This window comes from Ailuropoda melanoleuca, chromosome 10 (assembly GCF_002007445.2).
Source record: "Ailuropoda melanoleuca isolate Jingjing chromosome 10, ASM200744v2, whole genome shotgun sequence".
NCBI classification, from domain to species: Eukaryota; Metazoa; Chordata; class Mammalia; order Carnivora; family Ursidae; genus Ailuropoda; species Ailuropoda melanoleuca.
In genome coordinates, this window is record NC_048227.1 from 24662150 (window position 1) to 24684338 (window position 22189).

At 43.5% G+C, this 22189-nt stretch overlaps 1 long non-coding RNA gene across 3 annotated transcripts in view; it reads left to right on the plus strand.

Moving 5' to 3' along the window:
* Window positions 1-5494: 5494 nt before the first annotated feature.
* Window positions 5495-22189, plus strand: part of LOC117804165 — a 309590-nt gene continuing 292895 nt past the window's right edge. For 2 of the 3 annotated variants that reach the window (XR_004628473.1, XR_004628474.1), the window contains exon 1: window positions 5495-5579. This is a non-coding gene — a long non-coding RNA (uncharacterized LOC117804165). The remainder of the gene's footprint in view (window positions 5580-22189) is intronic. The other variant, XR_004628472.1, reaches the window with a different exon arrangement.

Consider the following 22189-nt stretch of genomic DNA (forward strand, 5'->3'; position numbering starts at 1 on the left):
TACTGTATCCTTGGATCTAATATTTGCGAATTGCACTGTGACGTGACGTGGCGTAGGTTTGTCGTGGTTGAACTTGGATNGCGAATTGCACTATGACATGCCGTGGCGTAGGTTTGTCCTGGTTGAGCTTGGATGGGGTCCTCTCTGCCTCTTGGACACGAATGCTTGTTTCCCTTGCTAGATTAGGGAAGTTTTCAGCTACAATTTGTTCAAATATCTCTTCTAGACCTCTGTTTTTCTCCACCCCTTCAGGGATGCCGATGATTCTGACATTGGATCGTTTCATAGAGTCAGTAATCTCCCGTAATCTACATTCGTGGGCGTGGATTTTTTTAAGACCAGCTTCTATTTTCGTTTTTTCTTCTACTAACCCATCCTCCAATTCACTAATGCGTTCCTCTGCCTCGGTGACCCTGGCCGTCAGAGCCTCTAGTTTTGACTGCATTTGGCTCATAGAATTTTTATTTCTGTCCAGGTTCGCTCTCATTTCTGCCCTTAGGGATTCTATATTCTCAGCAACGCTTTCTCTGATGCTTTTTTCAAGTTTACTCATCATCTTGACCATTGTTGCTCTGAATTCCATTTCTGATAATTGGGATACATCCATATCTATTATTTCTGTGGCAGAGGCCACAGACTCATTGTCTTTTCTTTGCTGGGGGGGACTTCTCCTTCTCATCATTCTGATGAGGAGAGATTGCGGGGTTGTCCAGAGCCCAAATTATTGACTGGGACCCAGGGCGTGTGCCCTTGCTTTATAGAGATCTTAGGGATGTGGGCTTCATCTTTAAAGATTTTATTTATTTATTTTTTTGAGAGAGAGACAGTCAGCAAGAAAGGGAACCCAAGCAGGGAAGTGGGAGAGGAAGAAGCAGGCTCCGGGTGGAGAAGCCCGATGAGGGACTCCTTTCCAGAACGCTGTGATCACGCCCTAAGCCTAAGACAGGCACTTAATGACTGCACCACCCAGGCGCCCCGGGTTGTGGGCTTCTTGATTTTTCAGCCTGCCTTCTGGGGGAGGGGCCTGCTGCGCTGATACTCAGGCAACCCCATTTGGGTAGAGTCTCCGTGTCCCCTGCGAGGGGGGATGGGGATGGGTACGCTGTGAGCCGGTATTTCCAGGCTTTTGTTCTCTGGCGGCTTTTTCCTGGCGGTCTGCTGTGCCTCTTCTGAGAGTCAGAGCAGCAGCGGCCGAAATTCAGTCTCTGTCTCAGAACAGAGGGATCGTGGACCGTTCTCCACCGATGTTCTGGCCACTTTAACTCTGTTTCTGTTGGTGCTGCTCAACCCTGCAGCATCCCAGGCTGTGCGCCCCACACCCGGCGTCCCAGGCCTCACTTCCAGGGCCTGCATGTCTCTGTCCTTTGTGTTTCTAACACCGCCAGCCACCAGCCGCCCCGTGCGCGCTCCCAGGCTCAGTCTGTTTCCAGTGAGCACACCGGAATTCCTGAGTTCCGTGAGATGCTTGGTGGCGTGCGCTCCCGGCTCATGGTCTCAGTCTGCTGTCTCGAGGGTGTGGGTCCGTGGTCCGCCCGCTCCCCTGTGCAGGTGGCTACCGCTTCCCGGGGCCCGGACACAGCGGCTCCCTCCCCCTTCCGTTTATCTTCCGATATCTGTGCGGCGGTTTCACGGCTCCCCGCTTCGTGCCTCAATACTCAGCGCTGGAGATGTTCATTTGTAGAGATCCAGATGTATCTTCCTGCGTCTCAGGCTGATTCATGGATGTTCAGGATGGTCTGGTACCTATCCAGCTTGACTCAGGCGACCGGCTGAAAAAGGGTCCCCTACTCCTCCGCCATCTTAACTCCTCCCGCCAAGCATCCAACTCTTGATTTTGGCTCAGGTCATGCTCTCATTGTCAGGAGATCAAGCCCCATATGGGGCTCCGCACTGGACATGGAGTCTGCTTGGGATTCTCTCCCTCTTCGTCCGCCCTCTTCCCCTGCAAGTGTGCTCTCTCTCAAAAAACAAAAAGAAATGTAACATAACAAATATAATCTCAGCCTGCTGGACCCATCTCAGTCTTGTGCCCCTTCCTCTCTCTCTCCCTTCCCAGTGATGACCTCTGTCCTCCAGTTGTGTTTTTTATTCCATGCACATTTAAAAAAATATTTTTTGAGTTTATATATTAATTCATTTTTAGTAACCTCTACACCCAAGGTGGGGGCTCAAACTCATGACCAAGGATCAGGAGTTGCATATTCCACCGACTGAGCCACCCAGGGGGACCTCCATGCAGATTTTTATACTTTGATTGTGTATATATATTCTGCTACCAACATACAGTATCGTGTTGCATATTTTAAAACTTGAAATAGAATCCTGCTGTACATATCATTTCATGACTTAGCCTTTATTCACTATTATGATTTTTTTCAATTTATCAAAATTGTGTTTCACTTATTCCACTTATTCAATTATTTCACTACTACTATTAGTGTTAATTTGTTATGATTGCGTTCTAGTGTACAACTCTATCACGATTTATTTATCCCTTCTCCTATAAGTTGGTGTTCAGGTGGTTTCTCTTTTCCTTCTTCTTCCTTTTCCTCTTCTTAAATTTTAAGGAGGCTCCACATCCGATGTGGGGCTTGAACTCACAACCCTGAGATCAAGAGTGACTTGCTCTGCTGATTGGGCAGCCAGGCGCCCCTCTGTCCTGAGCATTCCTCCTTGTGAAAACTGATGGAGCTTCTTCAGGCCCACAGTATATACCCAGGAGTGGGACTGACGGGCTATAGAATGTACACTTCTCCAGCTTGACTAGGTGTCACCAAACTTCTCTGCAGAGCAGTGGTACCAGTCTACGCTCTTATCAGCCTTCCAGGAGACTTCCTGTTTCTCCAGCGCTTGCTTTCACTAGATTTTCCATCTTTGCCCCTGTGACGTGTGTGAACTGCAGGTCCTTCACACTACTGTTCAGTCCTGGATAGCTGGAATCCTACATCTCATTCGCCATGACATACATGTGGTAGGTGCTCAGTATTTGGGGTTGACTGAGCAACAGTTCTCTGGTTCCTCGCATTTGCTGGAGAGGACACCTGTTCTCCAGGAAGCCTGCTTCCTCCTACCCCTCTCACTTGAAGATCAGAGACCTCTCGCACACGGAATGGAGAGGACAGTCTGGCTACCATGTTTGCCTTTCATCTGAGCACTGGTTCGCAAAACCCTATGCATGTGCATCAGAATCACCCAGAGGGCTTGTGGAAACCTGGATGGCAGGGCCCCACCTCAGGGTGGTCCAGGAATTCACATTTCTTTCTCTTTCTTTCTTTCTTTCTTTCTTTCTTTCTTTCTTTCTTTTTTTTAAAGATTTTATTTATTTATTTGACAGAGAGGCAGCGAGAGAGGGAACATAAGCAGGGGGAGTGGGAGAGGGAGAAGCAGGTTTCCCACTGAGCAGGGAGTCCGATGTGGGGCTCAATCTCAGAACACTGGGATCATGACCTGAGCCAAAGGCAGACTCTTAATGACTGAGCCACCCAGGTGCCCCAGAATTCACATTTCTAACGAGTTCCTAGGTGGTGGTGATGCTGCTGGTTTGGGAACCATTCTATTGGAGAAACATCCAATCCAGACATTTTGGATATGTTCTATGTGGAATGTTCTTAGACCAAATACAAAACTTCAAACGTCATTCTGAAAGTGGAGAGCAGAAGGAATAAAAGTCACATCTAGCTCCACACTCCTGGGGTAGAGGAAGGAGGAGTCTGAATTCTGGGTCCCTAGAATGTTCCAGATAGGTGACAACCCTCACAGAGACTGATGTAATTCAGTAAGAATGTATAGGGCAACCCCTGGCATGTTTTCCCATCTTCCACAAGATTGCAAGCCAGGATCTTTTTTTCTACCGATACTCCTGAGACCATCTTGATCTTGTCTTTTTTCCCCCTCCTTCTCCTCTTTCTTCTTCAGCTTCGTCAAACACTCATTTAATTCAAGTATAGACTTGGTCATGATGATACCACAGCAGAGACAGCTGCCTTTTATGGAAGCTTGGTTATAAGTGCTTTATAATCTCATCTAATCAGCATCATCACATCTAACCCTTACATCTCTCCAACTCCAACGTCGTGTGCATTATTCCTATGCACTGTATTTCTGTGAGCATTGGTTCATTCGTTCGTTCGTTCCTTCCTTTCTTCCTTCCTTCATACCTTCACCCAATATTTACTGAGCACCTACTATGTGCTAGGCACTCTACTGCCGATGTGGGCAAACAAGACAGACAAAATCCCTGCTATTATAGTGGTTACAATCTCTTATCATTCCAGCCTGTAAAAAGAGGTGATATTATTCCTCACTCGGGTTCACTGTAGGGATTAGGGAACTGTGTGCCTGGCACATAGTAAGCGCTCAATAAATGTTGGCTCCTGACCTTCTTTACCTGGCTTTCTATTCACATATGTGGGGGAGAACTGTTGGAACCAATTCTAAAGAGACTATGTTCTTCTAGAAGGATGCATTGCACTGTTTTTTGTTTTTGTTTTTTTTAAAGATTTTATTTATTTATTTGACAGAGAGAGAGACAGCCAGCGAGAGAGGGAACACAAGCAGGGGGAGTGGGAGAGGAAGAAGCAGGCTCCCAGGGGAGGAGCCTGATGTGGGACTCGATCCCAGGACTCCGGGATCACGCCCTGAGCCGAAGGCAGACGCTTAATGACTGAGCCACCCAGGTGCCCCTGTTGTTGTTGTTGTTTTTTAAAGGTTTTATTTATTTATTTAGGGAGAGCATAAGTGGGGGGAGGGGCAGAGGGAGCAGGAAAGAGAGAATATCAAGCCGACTCTGCACTGAGCTCGGAGCCTGATTCCCCTGAGATCACGACCTGAGCTGAAATCAATAGTCGGACACTTAACCAACTGAGTCAGCTGCACGGTTTTTAAAATTCATGCAGCCTATACCCTATTAACCCACCTGAGCAAATGCTCATTTTCCTGGCCTCTCTGGGAAACTCATGCTCTTGCTTCTCTCTGCTTCCTGTCCCTCTATACATGAGTTTTGACAGACCAATGCTTTGGGAAGGCTTTGTGCAATTCTGAGAGATGAAAAATGGAAGAATATGGGCTCCAGGCGACTGGTGTGATGGAGAATCGAGGAAAAGATAAGAGAAATGTGCAGCTCAGGAGTACGTTTGCACAGGCACCGAGAGGAAAAATAAGTAACACATGTCTCCTTAGAGGTGTTCTCCTTCAAGCATCTGGAGCTTTTGAAGAACTGGGATAGGACAAATCTACATTTTAGGAATCCAGGCTGCTGTTTATGTGATTTCCACCTTCAGGGGCTTCAGCTCCATTTTTGCTGACTGCGTGCTCGTCATTTCTCTGTCAGTCTCAGTTTTAGTGACGTTTACCCCCCCACCCCCAGCTGCCCGGAAGAGGGTTTAACTGTACAATATAATCGATGCACTGAAGCCCAAATTGGAGGTCTCTCTCACTACACACGAGAAAGTTCAGAAGGGAAATGTCACGTGAAAATTGTACATTTCTCTCTGCAGGCCTGACGGAGGCTACACCTGGATTCCTGCTGCTGAACCCATGTGACTGGCATTTGGACTTTTCTACCCAGTTACCCTCTTGTGGTGAGTGGAGCGCTCAGGGGTCATTCCTCCCCAGCCTTGTGACATTGGGCAAGGTCCCTGACCTATCAGACCCTTAGTTTTTTTCATCTGCGGAAAGATAAGCACGACAGAATACAACCCCCGAGGTGCTTCCAGTGGGGAGGGTTAAATGAGATACAATTTAGAAATTCTTATAGTGTCTGAAACATGTTTACATTCTATAAATAAGAGCAAAAATTTCTTACTGTCCAAACTTTTCGTGTGGAAAGGTCTGCAGCTTACACAGCAGTGCAGGGAAAGTGGAATTCTATGGCCCCAGCTCCACCTGTTTGTCCTGCTACCTTTGCTTCTTCGGGGAAGTCATTTCCCTCTCTGTTTAGTAGATATAATATATACTACATGGTATATAGTATCTAGCAAATTATATGTATATAAAATATACCATAGCGTGCTGTATATTATACAACATAATGTATATAATATACACTATAGATATAAGCACCAGTATATACGATACATGCACTATCAAGTATACAATGTAACATGAATAGCACATATTTTTCTATATATTGTTTATGTTTTTTTTTAAAGATTTTATTTATTTATTTGACAGAGATAGAGACAGCCAGTGAGAGAGGGAACACAAGCAGGGGGAGTTGGAGAGGAAGAAGCAGGCTCATAGCAGAGGAGCCTGATGTGGGGCTCGATCCCATAACGCCGGGATCACGCCCTGAGCCAAAGGCAGACGCTCAACCGCTGTGCCACCCAGGCGCCCCTCTATTGTTTATATTCTATAATATATACTACATGTAATGTAGTATATATGATATATATACACCATATAAAATACTATAAGATACTATATGCTATAGTCAGCATAATGTATTGTTAGTGTAATATATAATATGATATATATTATATAGATTTATGTAATATAGATGCTATACTATTATATATATACTGTATAATATATATACTTTATATAATATGATATACCATGTACTATATACTGTATTTAAGCAACATTTATCTATATAAAATACCGTATTCACTATATATGCTATTTACTGTATAATATACCATGTATAATATAGTAAAAATGAAAGTTTCTTATGAACTGAAAAGCCATAATTAAGAGGAGATGCTATTAATCACACAGAGATGTAAATGACTGCTATGGTTTATTTTACTTTTATTTATTTATATGTTTTTAATGACCGACATGGTTTAAAGTGTGACCCAGACTCATAACATTTTACACTTTACCACTTGCCCCCGCCACTCCCTCCACCCCAGATATTTCTGCTGTGTCTTTACTGCTCAGTCAATGGCACCATCCTCTCCCAGGGTACTCGCCAAAGAGCCAGGAGTCACCATTGCTCCTCTCTCCCTTCCTCCCGCTCCCACACCCTGCCATCCAGTCCTTTGGCTGCTCCGTTGTTTCTGTCTGTTCTGCCTCTAAAGCGGGGCCCAGATCCACTTTTCCTCAAGTCCAGCCACATCTTCACCTGCCTGGACACCTACAGGAGCCCCTTAGCTGTTCTGCCTTCTCCCTTCCTCGCTTCTTCACAAGCCACCCTTCACAGAGTAGCCTCAGTGGTCTTTTAAGGGAGTAAATCCAGTCATGTTACTTCTCAGTTGAAAACGCTTGATGGGCTTTTCCATCACATTTAGGATAAAACGCAAACTCTTTGCTTTGGCCTGGGGGGCTCTGCTGTTGGTCCTGGCTCCTGACATTCGACTTGGTCTGGTATTACTCCCCTGACCCACTTGACTCACTCCACTCCCACACACTGGTGACTGTTCAACTCTCAAGTATGTTGTACTCGATGCACCTCAGGGCTTTTGCACCTGCTGTCCCCATGACCTGGAATGCCCTTCTTCCAGATATCCACATGGCCCACTCCCTCACGTCACTTGACTCCACTCAAATGTCAGATTATCAGGGAGGGCTTTCCTGCACCCTGTAGTGGATCGTGTCTGTCCCCTCGCTGTGTACTACATATAAAATCTACACCTATAATCTACATCTGTAGAGCAGCTAAGCCTACCTAGCAGATGCACATATAGGAAACTCTCAACTACACTGTATTATATGTAGCACAGTATATAGTATACGCATGCTATTTAGTATATATAATATATGCCATGTAATATCTAGTATATATTATATGTATACCTTCTAGTGTGTGTGTGTGTGCGTGTGTGTGTGTATGTATCTAGTACATTCTCCATCCACCACATGAGGGAAAGGCTCCATAACACTGCTGTGCGAGCTTTAAATCTTTTCATAAAAAAGGGTTTAGATGGTGAGAAATCCCATAGCTGCAGTTTATGGAGGATTACCATGTGCCAGGCATGTGCCGAGGTTTGTTTCTTTCTTTCTTTTTAATTCTATCTCTGTAACCCTCACCATCAGAGCCATGGCTTGAAGTGTGTATTATTTCAGGAGGGGAAGTCAGCTCAGAATCAGTGCTATTGCTGTCAGGATAATAGGAGTAAGGGTCCTTAAATGAGTGAGTGGAAGTACGACAGGTGGCCTGTTCTGAAGCTGTTTCACATTGTATGTGAACACAAAGCATTTGGTTTCAAGAGTGGATTGAGTGGTGGACAGTCAGACAGTCTGGAAGGGAAGGCGTCCAGTTGCTCATTCCCAGAAGAGTCCTTATCCAGGGTTAACGTGGCAGTGCGAGGATTTATTAGGGAAGGCAGCCCTTCCTCACCTCCACTGCCCACAGATCCGCAGCCTGAGGAATCTGAGAAATGGCTCCCCTAGTCCTCAGGCACAATCCGTTTCCATTGGGCAACAAACATCCCTGGCGTCCGGGGGCTGTCCCTTTCACCGTGTTGGTGATAAGCCTTGAGACAAATCAGAGTTACTGGCCTTGTGTTCTGTCGTCTGGGACCTCCTGACTTCATGCGATGTGCTCACAGCCATGTGCCTTTTTATTTACGACTTTTATTGAGTCTTCTGTGCGGTCGTAAATTGACCGACCCTCCAGCCGGTTCGAGCCCTCATCAGGAAGCTGTCATCAAAGTGAATCACATTCTCAGTGGCTGTTCCTTCCCCAAAGGTTCATAGCAAAGGCTGGGATGTTTCCTGCAACTTGCTTAGAGTATCTGTCAGCCTCTGGCAGCCCAAACCCACTAAGCCAAGATGCTTTTCTTTCCATTAAAAAATAAGATAAAATAAAAAGAGGAGAGGAAATTCCTGTATTTGGTGTGAGTGTAGCCTTCTGGAACAGCTCCAATTTCTAGAGCTGTGAAGTGGGTGAAGTTGACATACTTTCATTTCTGGTCCAGAAATGTTCTGAATAATTCTCGTACCAGGGATGTGGCACAAGGCAGAGATTGACATTTTCTCAGGGATATCTGAGAGCCAGCAACTTAAGTGGAAACAGAGATTGGACCTTGGACTTGGGATGGACTTGAGTGGTAGTGATTTCCCTAAAAGCAAAAGGTGCCCTAGGGTTCATAACAGCTCCACAGACACCCATCAGGCCCTGTGTTGAGCGCACAACATGCAGTATCTCCCTGGTCTCTCAACACTCCTCTGTCGAGTCCCTATTTTACAGAAAGCGAGGCTCACAGAGCTTATATGACTATATAGCTTCCTCCACGTCACATGGATACTAAGGGGTAGGGCCAGCCTTTGAACCCAGATCTTATTGTGATTTTATCAAAATGCATCCATTTTAATGTACAGTCCACTGATTTTTAGTAAACTTTTAAATGTGTGCAACTGTCACTTCGATCCAGTTTTAGAAATTTCCATCTGCCCTCCAAAAGATCCCTCATGTTCATTTGAATTCAATCTACATTCCCATCTCTAGCTCCAGGCAACCCACTAATCTTCTATATGTCTCAGTGAATTTGCTTTTCTCTGGACATTTTATACACATGGAATCCTATAATATGTGATCTTTTCATCTGGCTTCTTTTATTTATCTGGAGGTACATCTATGTTGTTGCAAGTAACAGTAGTTCATTCATTTTCCTACTGAATAGTATTCTCCTGTATGGGTATATTGCATTTCGTGTATCCATTGACCTATTAATAGACACTTGGATAATTCCAGATTCCTAGCTATTACGAATAATTGTGCCGTGACCATCCATGGGCACGGCTTTGTGTGGATGGACGCCTTCAATCTTTAGGTAGATTCCTTGGAGTAGAATTTGTGGGTTCAATGGCAAGTTTGTGTTTAACTTTACAGAAAAACAACCAAACTGTTTTTATAGTCGTTGTTCCATTTTACGTCAAACTTAGGTCCTGTGATACTGAAGTTCATATTCTTTTTTTAAAAAATTTTTTAAATTTTTTTTATTATATTATGTTAGTCACCATACAGTACATCCCCGGTTTCCGATGTAAAGTTCGATGATTCATTACTTGCGTATAACACCCAGTGCACCATGCAATACGTGCCCTCCTTACTACCCATCACCAGCCTATCCCATTCCCCCACCCCCCTCCCCTCTGAGGCCCTCAGTTTGTTTCTCATAGTCCATAGTCTCTCATGAAGTTCATATTCTTAATCACTGTGTTATATGTACATCTCTCATTGCTCCATGCCATTAATAATCAGTTAATGTCAAGTCATTCTTATGTACATGTCTCGCGTAAGTCTGTGCCGTTAATAACTTATTAATTTCAGCAATCATTGTAGGATGTCTGTTCTGTGCTGGTCCTGGTCCTAGAAGGTAGGAATAGAGAGGTCAAAGATAAGATTTTTCTTCTGCCTTCTGTGGTCGATTGGATTATTAATCACAATTCTTCTGCCATATGACTTTGCAGTGCATTAAGTGAGCAGAGTAGATTTCCCCATCCAAGGTCTTGGGCTCTTGGGAAAGGCAGTCTCCTGCATGCAGTCATGTGACCCCAGCTTGGCCTTATAAGAATGGGTTTGAGTCTGGAATATTTCCTTGCTGGGAGATTCAGTGCTCTCACCATCTGTGCTGGGCTTATGGCCTTGTGAGGGAATATGTTTCTCTGTTCCCAGCTTGATGTGAACTCCTTCATTCTCCTTAAGCACACGAGCCAATGGCTGTAATGCACACACCCAGCCTTCTGTGTTTCATCCCCCAAAGGGAAGGGTTGGGTTCCTTCGGCAGCATGAAATGGGGTAAGCGCTGTGTTGGCTGTGGGATGGATCCGCTGGCCATGGGGGACTGACGGAGCTCTTGTGTACTCTCTTTCTTTTCTTGCTACAAGGAAATGCTAGACAGTACTGAGCCTTTTGTGCATGCAGTCTGTTTTCAGCAAATCTTGCACTGGTCTCTCCCTTGGGTGCACTTATCTGCCTTTGAACTTTGGATGTACTCATGCTACCTTCTATCCTTACTGACTACCCAGTGAAATGGTGAAATATGTTGGTGGCCAAGGGAGCATTAGCAGATATGATGCAAACAGGCAACTCAAATGTGCCTGTGTGTTTTTGCTCCCCTTCTTGCACTCTTATGACCCACCGTAGAAAAGCATGCCCTATTAGCTGCCTCTCCTTCAACCTGAGGCTGGGAACAATCATATGTGGAACAGCCCTGATCTAACGCACACTTTAAAGCTAAGTGCAGATCACCTGTCTCTCCTTTTACTTGAGAAAGAAAAAATGAGTGGGTCCTGTTGCTGCCAGTGCTGGCCATCGGGTGGCTCTGTCAACTTGGGACAGCTTGGTTGCTTTGCTGGTTGTCAAGACCTGCCCTTCCATAATCTGTACATAACCTGTACTTCTGGGGCCAGGAATTTGCACACTGTATTTCCCGTGCTCCTCTCACAGCTGGTTTCCTGTTGAGGGGCACTGGCTGGAAGTCAGAATGTGGAAAAGGAGGAACATTTCTGCAGTTGTAGGGGCAGCAGAGGTGGGGTAATTCCAGACTCCACCATCCAAGGAAGAGGCAGCACCTTTTGTGCACCACCAGCCCCAGAGGAGGTGGCCCCTGGTTGCAAACTCGAGAGACTGAAGCAGGGTCTCCAACAGTACATGGGCTGCAGGCTCATGGATCCAACCTAGAAGCATCAGCAGCTTCTTATCTCTGGTTATCACCCTTCTGCTTTCTGCTTATCAGACCCCCCCCTTTCATTTCATTTTATTTATTTTTATTTTATTTTATTTATTTATTTAATTTTAATTTTATTTTAATTTTAGGTAGTTCACATACAGTGCAATATTGGTTTCTGGAGTAGAATTCAGTGATTCATCCCTTACATACAACACCCAGTGCTCATCCCAACAAGTGCCCTCCTTAATCCCCATCCCCCATCTAGCCCATCCCCCACCCACCTCCCTCCATCAACTCTCAGTTTGTTCTCTATCATTAAGAGTCTCATGGCTTGTTTCCTTCTCTCCTTTTTTTCTTTCCCCCCTTCCCATATGTTCATCTGTTTTCTTTCTTAAATTCCACTTATTTCACTTAGCATAATACATGCTAGCTCCATGCACATTGTTGCAAATGGTAAGATTTCCTTTTTTGATGGCTGAGTAATATTCCATTATGTGTATACACCACATATTCTTTATCTATTCATGAGTTGATGAACATTGGGGCTCTCTCTGTAGTTTGGCTATTGTTAATAATGCTACTATAAACATCAGGGCACACATACCCCTTCGAATCTGTATTTTTGTACTCTTTGGGTACCTAGTAGCACAATCTGGATAGGGTAGTTCTATTTTTTTCTTTTTGTCCAGAATGGCTGCACCAGTTTGCACTCCCACCAACTGTGTAAGAGGGCTCCCCTTTATCTGCATCCTTGCCAACATCTGTTGTTTCTTGTGTTGTTAATTTTAGCTATTCTGACAGGTGTGAGGTGATATATCATTGTGGCTTTGATTTGCATTTCCCTGATGATGAGTGATGTTGAGCATCTTTTCATGTGTCTGTTGGCCATCTGGATCAGAGCCCCCTTTCTAATTGTTCTTCCATCCACCCCCATACCCTCATAATTGATTCCTTTGTTTAGAACACCTAGAGTGGTTTCTGCTTTGCCGATATTATGTCCTTCTTGAAGCATGAGCATAGGAAACCGTTGATCTTGGGGTGGGTAGGAGGACGGAAATGCTGAGAAATTGTCCACTTCTGTGTATGAGAAAAACAGTGGCCAACCTTAATTCCAGAGGTCCAGGAGGGCTTCCAAATTGAATATATATACACACATATATATATTCAGTATTTACATTCCTATATATATTTAAGTAGGCTCCATGCCTAGCATGGAGCGCAATACGGGGCTTGAACTCACAACCCTGAGATCAAGACCTGAGCTGAGATCAAGAGCCGGACACTTCACCAACTGAGCCACCCAGGCGCCCCTTCCAAATTATGTCTGTGAATTCTTTCTCCATACTTTCTTTTTTGTATCATGATGCATTGAACATAGATAGTCAATGATTGGATGCCAGCTAATCAATGCTATGACTTCCTTTGGGAATTTTGATTTCTTGTTTGTCCTGAAGATCAGCTGAACTGAACCAGTGATACACTGAGTTGGTTTAATTGGACATCATTCCTGGAACTCTGATTTTTTTTCTCTCCTACCTTGACCTCCCACACAAAGTTAGTGACTCCAGGAGGCAGGCCAGCTAAGTGCTAAGCAACACGGCTCACAAAATGGTGATCTTTCTACCCTTAGCTCTCCAGGCTGCCTCAGCTTACCTCATTCTCAGAATCCACATGGCCTCTTTTACCAAAGCCCATCAAGATCCAATTTTACAGACAATGTCAGGAGGAGTGATTAGGACTGGAGAAAAAGTTACCCGGGCACAGTTGCTAAAATGTCTCCTGAGGTCTTGCGACAGACCCCAAGGTCTCTGTTGATTACTTTAAGGAAAGCTCTTCAGGTTCTCTGCAGGGAACTTCTCTCTAAGTGACTACAATCAGGTTAGACAGGTGGCCAAAGAAACAAGGCTGAACAATGGGCTTTCTGTTCAAGTTAGTTCATATCAGCAAGAAGCCCTAAATCTGGGGGATTTTTTTTAGCCTCACTTGGAGATGAAAGAAAGAGTTTGGTCACCCTGCTGTGGGAAAAATAGGCCATTATTGTCAAAAGAAGGCACCTGTCCTAGATTTGAGGGATGCATGGTATCCTGGATGGTTTCTAGGTCTCAGTGGGCTGGCCTGTTGACATCAGCTCAACCTCCTGTACCTAAGAAGGATATGAACGCGAGGGTGAATTCTTCATGGAGCCAGACACCTGGAATCTGATATCTGAAGCTGCCAGCATTGTGTCAGCTTATCTCCTTTTCCCGACTCCCCGCTGGAGAAATCCTGTTTCCTTTCAAGCATACATCATACTGATTTTATTTCAGCCACACAACCAGCCTGGTCCTTATCACACTGGCTCAGAAGCAGCTGTAGAAGGACTTCTTCCTGGAGCCAGGCACTCAGCGTTCAAGTGCCAGCTGGACCTCACCAGAGTCACGTGCCTTTGGGAAAGTCACCCTACCTCTGAGAACCTCAGTTTCTCCACCTGTAAAATGGGGGCGTCACTAGAGCCTATACTGCTTACCTCACAGGGTTGTGGTGACCATCAAAGTGGACGATATAATGTAAGTTTGGGGCAAAATGTAGTCCTCCCCATCAGAAATGGTGGCAGCACACAAGAACAGGTTATATTTTATCTACCACTGTTCAATTTTATGGATGAACCATTTGGTTGACCCTTGGATGTCAGTTGGCTTGGTAATGCCTTGACCAGTCTCATACATTCAGATGAGGAATGTCTTCCATGTTCTAAGCTCCTGCTTCTCCAACTCTTCCATGCACGTGAATCACCAGGAAAATGGTTAAAATGCAGATTCTGATTCCGTAGGCCTGAGAGGGGGTTGGAAATTCTGCATTTCTCAGACTCCCAGGTCACACCCTTGCTGGTGGTGTGAAGATCACATTCTGAGTAGCACGAACCTGAGAAATGTCTTTCCTCAGCGCTCTCTCGATGTTGTGCTACCCTTATATTTCCTGGCTTCGAGCTCAGATCCAATCCACCTTCTACAATCTTGAATAACCTATTCAGCTCAACAGAAATCATACAGAAATTACTGTAAGTACCCTAGCTGTAGAAAGAAAAACAATAACGTTTGCATAAGGACCAAAACTTGGCAGTCGACCGTGAAGGGTTTGTAGCACACCAATGGCTATAAGCTTTGCCCAACACAAAGGGAAACTGTCACACTAGTCAGAGCAGAGATGGCCAATTCCCTTGTTCCTTTATCAGCAAAAACTTGAGTGCCTGCTCATTTTTGCCTTCCCAGATAATGCTGACCCCCAATAAATGTTCGATGAGCTAAAAATGCTTTGAGTAGGAGATTGAGCAGTCTCCCCCTCCCCCTCTCGGAAGCCTGTCTACTGCTCCAAACTTCAGAAAAACTGGTGATACCTTCATCAGAACCTCTGCTCCCCACACTGTTTCATTTCTTTCCACGTACAGCTGAACTGGCTCCCCAGCAGTGAACCCCCACCCCTCTTGTCCTGTAAGTTCAGATTTATAAGGGCAGGGCAGGGAGAGAAGCCTCAGGCTCTTGCAGTTGGTATTTCCAGCAACCCTGAAATAACCACTCTTATTCTCATGGCTCATATAGAAATACAAATCTCCCATTACTCATTTAGAGGAGACACTGGCAACCCATCAGCTTTGCACCCTTGCAGCCATGCTTCCCCCTGTCCCCCACAGCAATGGTCTTGCATGATGGCCAAGTCCTTTTGATATGAACAAGTCCAGTATCAGAGCGTGGGGTGACCCAAAGAACTCATGAGGCAAAAGATAGAAAATATTTTATTGTGTTTTTACATTACGAAGCCCCGGGGAATGCAAGGATCTTCCTTCCTTTGATGTTTTTCTCACTTTCCTCTCCTCTTTTCTCCCTCCCTGACCCCACTTTCTTTACACCAGTTTGTGTAACATGCTTGTGTTGGGGATTAGAAGAATAACAAGGCAGAGAGAGGGGAAAAAGGATTCAAATAAAGGAAAATGGAAGGTAAATAGATTTCATAATTTTTTGAAGGTGTGAGTATCAGTATTTCAGGCTTTTCTTTTGCTCCTCACCAAACAAGGAAGCAGGCAAATAAAGAAACCTTGTGGGGACTGACACAAGATGAACAAAGTTTTAGAAGCTTTTCCTCAGAAAAAAAGCCATGCCGATTTACAAGCAGGGTATCTATTGCGAGGATTTGGAAGGAGATGGAAATGTATCACTAGCCATCTAGACATTTGTCAAAACAACTGAATTCTATGAAGTGGAAAGGATGAGCGAAAGAACCAATATGAGGGAAAGAAGTTTGAAATAGGCTCTATTGTGTCAGAATTTGTCTACAAAGACAGGGAAGCTTTCAACTGTGTGGGATAAAGCCTCCCACTAAATGAGAAACCAACCGACCTTGGAGAGGGGCATTTAATGTCACCTTGAAGGTCATTTGGCTTTGTCAACTCTGGATATGTGGTCAAACCCTCTTATGCTCAGACCTGTGTCAGGATTTTTCTTCATCCTTCCTGGGTCCAGGGGCACCTGTCTGCTTTAGGGATTTAGTACCCGCCTCTTGGATATGAGGAGGGGTTCAGGATACCTTGATTTACAGTCCCACCATGATGGTTCACAGAGGGGAGATGTATTCCCCAAAAGGACAAAGGGGTATTGTTATCAAATGAATGTGGACTGGATGGTGCTCAAGAGAAAACAACAAATACTTCCTGTACTTGGAATACGACACTTGGTTCCAATTTTGAATTCAGCCTCTGTTGATGTCACAGTTACCCAGAGGACTCTGGAGATTCCAACTTCCCATGCGGTGCATTTGTCCTATGGAAGCATGACATCCCAGTAGCAATGAGCACTCCTCATGTTCAGATCTTGGTTCTAAATAGCATTATCTACTAAAAGTTACCAGAGCTCCTTAGAAAAATGGCTGATTGCAGAGCTGGGGCAAGAAAGGTACAAGATATACCTGAAATATCTTTTTTTCATCAGAAAATATGGAGTGCTAAAAAGAAAATGATGGAAGCATGGCACAAAGATACAGAAGCCAGCCCAGAACCAGCTCCCACTGGCCAAATCTGGGATAATCTGAGCATCAAAACCAATAATGATAGTTATGGGGTATAGCACATGGGATTAAAGAGGAATCCGTGAGTCCACGTTGATATTAAGAAAGAAAAAGACAAGAGAGAGAGAAGGGTAAGTGCTAGAGAATATCAACTAATAAATGTAGAAGAAATGGTGAGCTTAGAAACTCACATTTTACAACCACCATGGAAATACCCGAATCCTGCAGGAATCAGCCACGTAGGCTGAAACCATTGGGTGAAATATTCTGGGGAAGAGCGCGCTACCAGTCTCAAGGTATCTCCCCTCAGAATCATTGATCAGTTCACAGTAAAAGCACCTTGGGAATGCAGCAATGTGAGGGCACCACCTCGGCTGAGTAATCAAACTTACCACCATGTGGCTCCTGATAGGAGCACTTAGCATGTCTCAGAAATACCTATGCAACATTCTTGCCAAAAATGTAACCATGAAGAGGCAAGCCGATACATCCAAGTCGAGGGCCATTATGCAGGTCAGCGGGCCTGGGTTTTTCAGAAGCATCCATGTCCTAAAAACAAGCAAGCAAGCAAACATGTTTGAGAGCTGTTCTAGATGCAAGGAGAATAAAGACGAAAGGACAATTAAATGTGATATGTGATTTTTGATTGGATCCCAGACCTCTCCCCCCCAAAAAAAATCCAACTCTAAAGGACATTATAGGGACTACTGGGAAAATGTGAATATGGGCTGATTATTAGATGATAGTATTAGATTGATAGTAAATCTCCAGAGTGTGGTAATTAAACCATAATTTTATTGCTCAACGTCCTTATTCTTAGGAAACACACAACAAGCTATCTAGGATTGAAGTATCTGCACCTTAGGCTCGAATGGCTCAGCACTATATAAATATGGCAAAATGTTAATAGTCACATCTGAATGTTGGGTGTATGTTTTTTTGTTGTACCGTTCTTACAACTTCTCCATAAATGTGAAGTTTTTCAAAATTAAAAGTTGGGTAACAATAATCTGTGGGGTCCCAGTCTGGGCAAGGAGGTTGGGTTCCCTCTCAGCCTTTCTGGGCCCTCCTGTGCCTCGGCAAACGGCAGCACTGGTGATGGTCACTTTTTCAGATTTTCACGGTGAAAGTGGTTGGCGTCCCCAGCCATTGACCAAACTGCGTTCAGAGGATGTGTCTCCAAGTCCAACTGGAGAGAGAAACGGACTTACCGGGAAGGTGGGTCCTGAAGCAGCTGGTGGTGAATTGGTGGGTTTGCATCCTGAGGGCTGCCTTTGGTACTTGCCAAGTGAACTCCCTGAGTGGTGAGGGTCAGTCTCAGAATTGCAAGTCTACTTATGTCAGTTAGATGGGGATCCCAGAAACCTCAAAAGAAAAAACTCACAGATTTGACCCTATATCAATTAAAATTGCTGAGGCATAAGATGGGGTGAACTCTAAATAATGAGCACTCACGGAGGACTTACCATCCCTAATAGTTACTACAAGTGGATTTATTTTTATTTTTTCCAAAGGTTTTATTTATTTTATTTTATTTTATTATTTTATTTATGAGAGAGTGAGAGAGTACGTGTAGGGGAAGGAGTAGGGGGTAGGGCAGAGGGAGAGGGAGAGGGGCAAGCAGACTCTGCATTGAACCCAGGCCCCTCCAGGGGCTCCATCTCACAACCCTGAGATCATGAGCCAAAATCAAGAGTTGTCACTTACCGACTGAGCCACCCAGGGGCCCCTGCAAGCTGATTTAAAACAAAAACAACCCAGTAGGAAATGGGAGATCACTAGGCAATTTACAATGCAGGACATGCAAATGACCAATAAAAAAATCTGGAACTGTATGCAACTTCCCTAGGGTTTGAAGATTTTTAATTTGAATTTGAAATGAAATACAATTATATATTCTTCAGATTGGAAAAAATTATGAGAACAGTTGATGTGATCTAGAGTAGGAAAGGAAAATAACGTATACGCTGCTGGTATGACAGCAAATCATCACAACATTCTTAGGAAAGGCATCTTCTGTTAAAATTTTAAAAAGGGTGCATGCTTTTGTATAGAAGTTACACTTTGAGGAATCTGTACTAGAGGAAGGAAGGCGTCAGTGGTTAAGGGTATGCGTTAGTAGCTAAGGGTACGTTGTGTATGAGTGCTCCTAATGGCTCTTGGAGGCAAAGACAACAGGACCAACCTGAGTTGGAGACCATCCAAATGTCTTATTAACAGGGGAATGGTTGGTGAATGAATGGCTCATTCATTCACTTGCTGTATATTTTTTGAGCCTCTACCATATGCCTGTCATGATTCTCGATAGTGGGGCTAGGGCAGTGAATAATACAGACTGTCCCTTTATCATGAAGTTTATCTTCATGCTTGTGTGTGTGTGTGTGTGTGTAGCAAAGGAAAAACAATAAGAAAAAATAAGGAAAATAATCTCAAATAGTGACACATTCTACAAAGAAAATAAGAGGAAGATAATGGATAATGAGCTGGAGGGTNGTCATGATTCTCGATAGTGGGGCTAGGGCAGTGAATAATACAGACTGTCCCTTTATCATGAAGTTTATCTTCATGCTTGTGTGTGTGTGTGTGTGTGTAGCAAAGGAAAAACAATAAGAAAAAATAAGGAAAATAATCTCAAATAGTGACACATTCTACAAAGAAAATAAGAGGAAGATAATGGATAATGAGCTGGAGAGTGGCTGGATGGGGGTTGCATTTGAATAAGGTGCTCGGGGATGCCTCTCTGAGGAGGTGACATTTGAACAGAGACCTGAATAATGACAGGGAGCCAGGTCTGAGAAGATCTTGGTGAAAGGTGTTCCAGGCAGAGGGAATAGAAGTGTAAGTGGGCAGGAGTGAGTGCTTGAGGAGTAAAAAGACCAGTGTGGCTGGAGCTTCCTGGGAGAGGAGGACAGTGATACGATGTGAGATGAGAGACGGTTCCAGCAGCAACGCACGTAGGGCTTTGAGGCCATGAAAGGAGTTTCATTTTGTATTTCGTATATGTCGTAGGGATTGTCATTTTAACATACCACACTCAAGTTATGTACCTGTATCTGTATAACTATTTCACCTATATCTACCCATCTATATTTATATTTCTATTTATGTATCTATATCTGTCCATACCTATAGATATAGGTATAGGTATCCACTTTACTATCTGACACTACTTACGTTCGGTTATTGGAAGGCTTCTAAGTGTTTTTCCAACAACTTGGGTATATACGTTTACTTTTTTAATTGCAGATTTTATGAAATCTAAATATGTATCTAGTATTTCCAATGCAAATTTGACATCTGCATTGAGTTGTGTTGCCAGTGTGAAATACACTCTGGATTAAGAAAAAAAAATGAATGTGAGACATCTCAGTAATAATTATAAAATATTGACTACATGTTGAAATAATGTTTTGGATATGTTGGCTTACTCCATTACTTTTTATTATGAATAATATTCTATTATATACTACAGTTTGTTGACGGGCATTTGGTTTGTTTTCACCTTGCGGCTCTAGTGAATGATGCTGGTAGGAACATTTGTGTACAGGTTTCCGTGTGGACCGTGTTTTGATTTCTCTTGGGTGTATATGGAGGAGCAGAATTGCTGAGTGCTATGGTTTTTGCTTTTTTAAATGTGGCTACTAGACAATTTAAAATTACACTTGTGGCTTGCATTATTTCTTTTGTACTGTGCTGGTCTAACCAAATCACATTTCCTCAGGAGTTCCCATTCTGCTGAGTAAAGGGAAAATACTTAAATTGCCCGATTAGAAGTGTTTGTCTCTTCCAGTTTCAAATAGTCTTTTTTCCCCCCTATGTAAAGAAATCTTTTTCAAGTAAGGTTTCAGCTGGTTTAAAAATTCATTTCCCTTTTAGGACCGTTTCTTTTTCTTTTCTTACCTGCTTCCAAAGATGGTGTTCCAGAGAGAGCTTAGGGAAAGGCCAATGGTTCCCACTTTCTCCGTGGGGTCTTCATTGGTCCTAGAAGTGTGGTTGGTTCAGTCTTGGCCTGGGGATCTGGTAGGCTTGCTCCTGAGGAGTGGTGGAAGAAGCCTCCAGGAGGAGAAGTCTCTGGCTGCCGTTTAACTCAGCATGCCTCTCGGCCATTTATCCCCAGCTCTGGTGCCTCCGTGTTGGATCAGGGACCCTGCAAGTTTGCCCGAGCCAACTCTCTGCCTAGGTGCCTCCCTTAGACCTTTCCAAACTCATGCCACTCTAGCACGATGCCAAATAGGGAAAACTATTCTAGGGGATGAGAATGTTCTCGATATGTTCCCCAGAGGTATCTGGACATTTGCATCTCTTTCTGCCTTCTGCTCCAAGGATGGAACCAGCTGATTTCACTGGATTTGGCAAGATTCTTGCAGACCTTGATTTTTAAAATTACAAATGATGTGGGGGTTGTTACCCAGGTGTACACATTGTTGCCTACATTACAATTGTACTCACCAAAGTACACTTAATATGGGTGCATTTTATTCTATATAAATTGTATCTCAGTAAACTTGAGTTAAGGAGAGAACAAGTCAGATTTATATATGTTATCCTAGGAGGGTATGTATGATACAGCATTAAGATATATTTTGGCATGAAAAAAAAAGCAAGTTGCAGAGCAATGAGTAAATATAATATTTTTTGTGGTTAAAGGGGAAAAAAAGGGAAAAAGCCACATATGTAGTTTGTGTTTCTAATAAAAACACAGAGATATTGTGGAAAAGAACACAGACTGCTTCCTCAGAAAGGGATTTGCTGGACAATAGAGGTGGGAGAGGGGAGTGTATTTTACTTTGTGCTTTTCTCTATTGTTTGGCTGGTCCTAATGAGCATGTAGAATAAGTGTTATTTTTTTATTAAAAAACACAAGAGAGAAAATAATAATCATAATGATAGCAACAATGAGAAAAGAAGTCAGTTAACCTTGATAATTGTTGCTTGGTTCTGGAGGCAGATACCATGGGGTTTTTCATTGAAAAAATCCTGTCCAGATTTTTATTCTGCTTTGAAATCTTTGTATTTTGACTAGTTACTCTTGGCGCGTCCTCTCATTGCATCTTGAACATTTTAAAATAGCGTTTATCCAATTTTATGTTTTTAAAGGAAACTTCAGACTTTATCTGGATTTCCTTAGTTTTTCCACTCATGTCTGTTTTCTGTTCCAGAATCTCATGCAGGATGCCACATTGTATTTATTTTATTTTTTTTCCCAGACTTATTGAGATATAATTGATATATAATATTATAAAAGTGTAAGGTGTACAATGGGATGATTTGAAACGTGTGTACATTGTAAAATGTTTGCCACAGTAGTTAACAGCTCCCTCACCTCAAGTAATTACCATTTTGTTGTTACGGCAAGAACATTAAAACCCTACTCTCATTGCAACTTTCAATTATACAGCACAGTCCTGGCAACTATAGTAACTTAGATCCCCAGAGCTCATTCCTCTTGTAACTGAAAGTTTATGTCCTTTGACCAACATCTCCCCCTCTCTCCCCTCCCCCAGCCCCTGGCAACCGCCATTCTACTGTCTGTTTTTATGAGTTCATTGTTTTCAGATGCCATGTGTAAGTGAGATCATAAAGTATTTGTCTTTGTC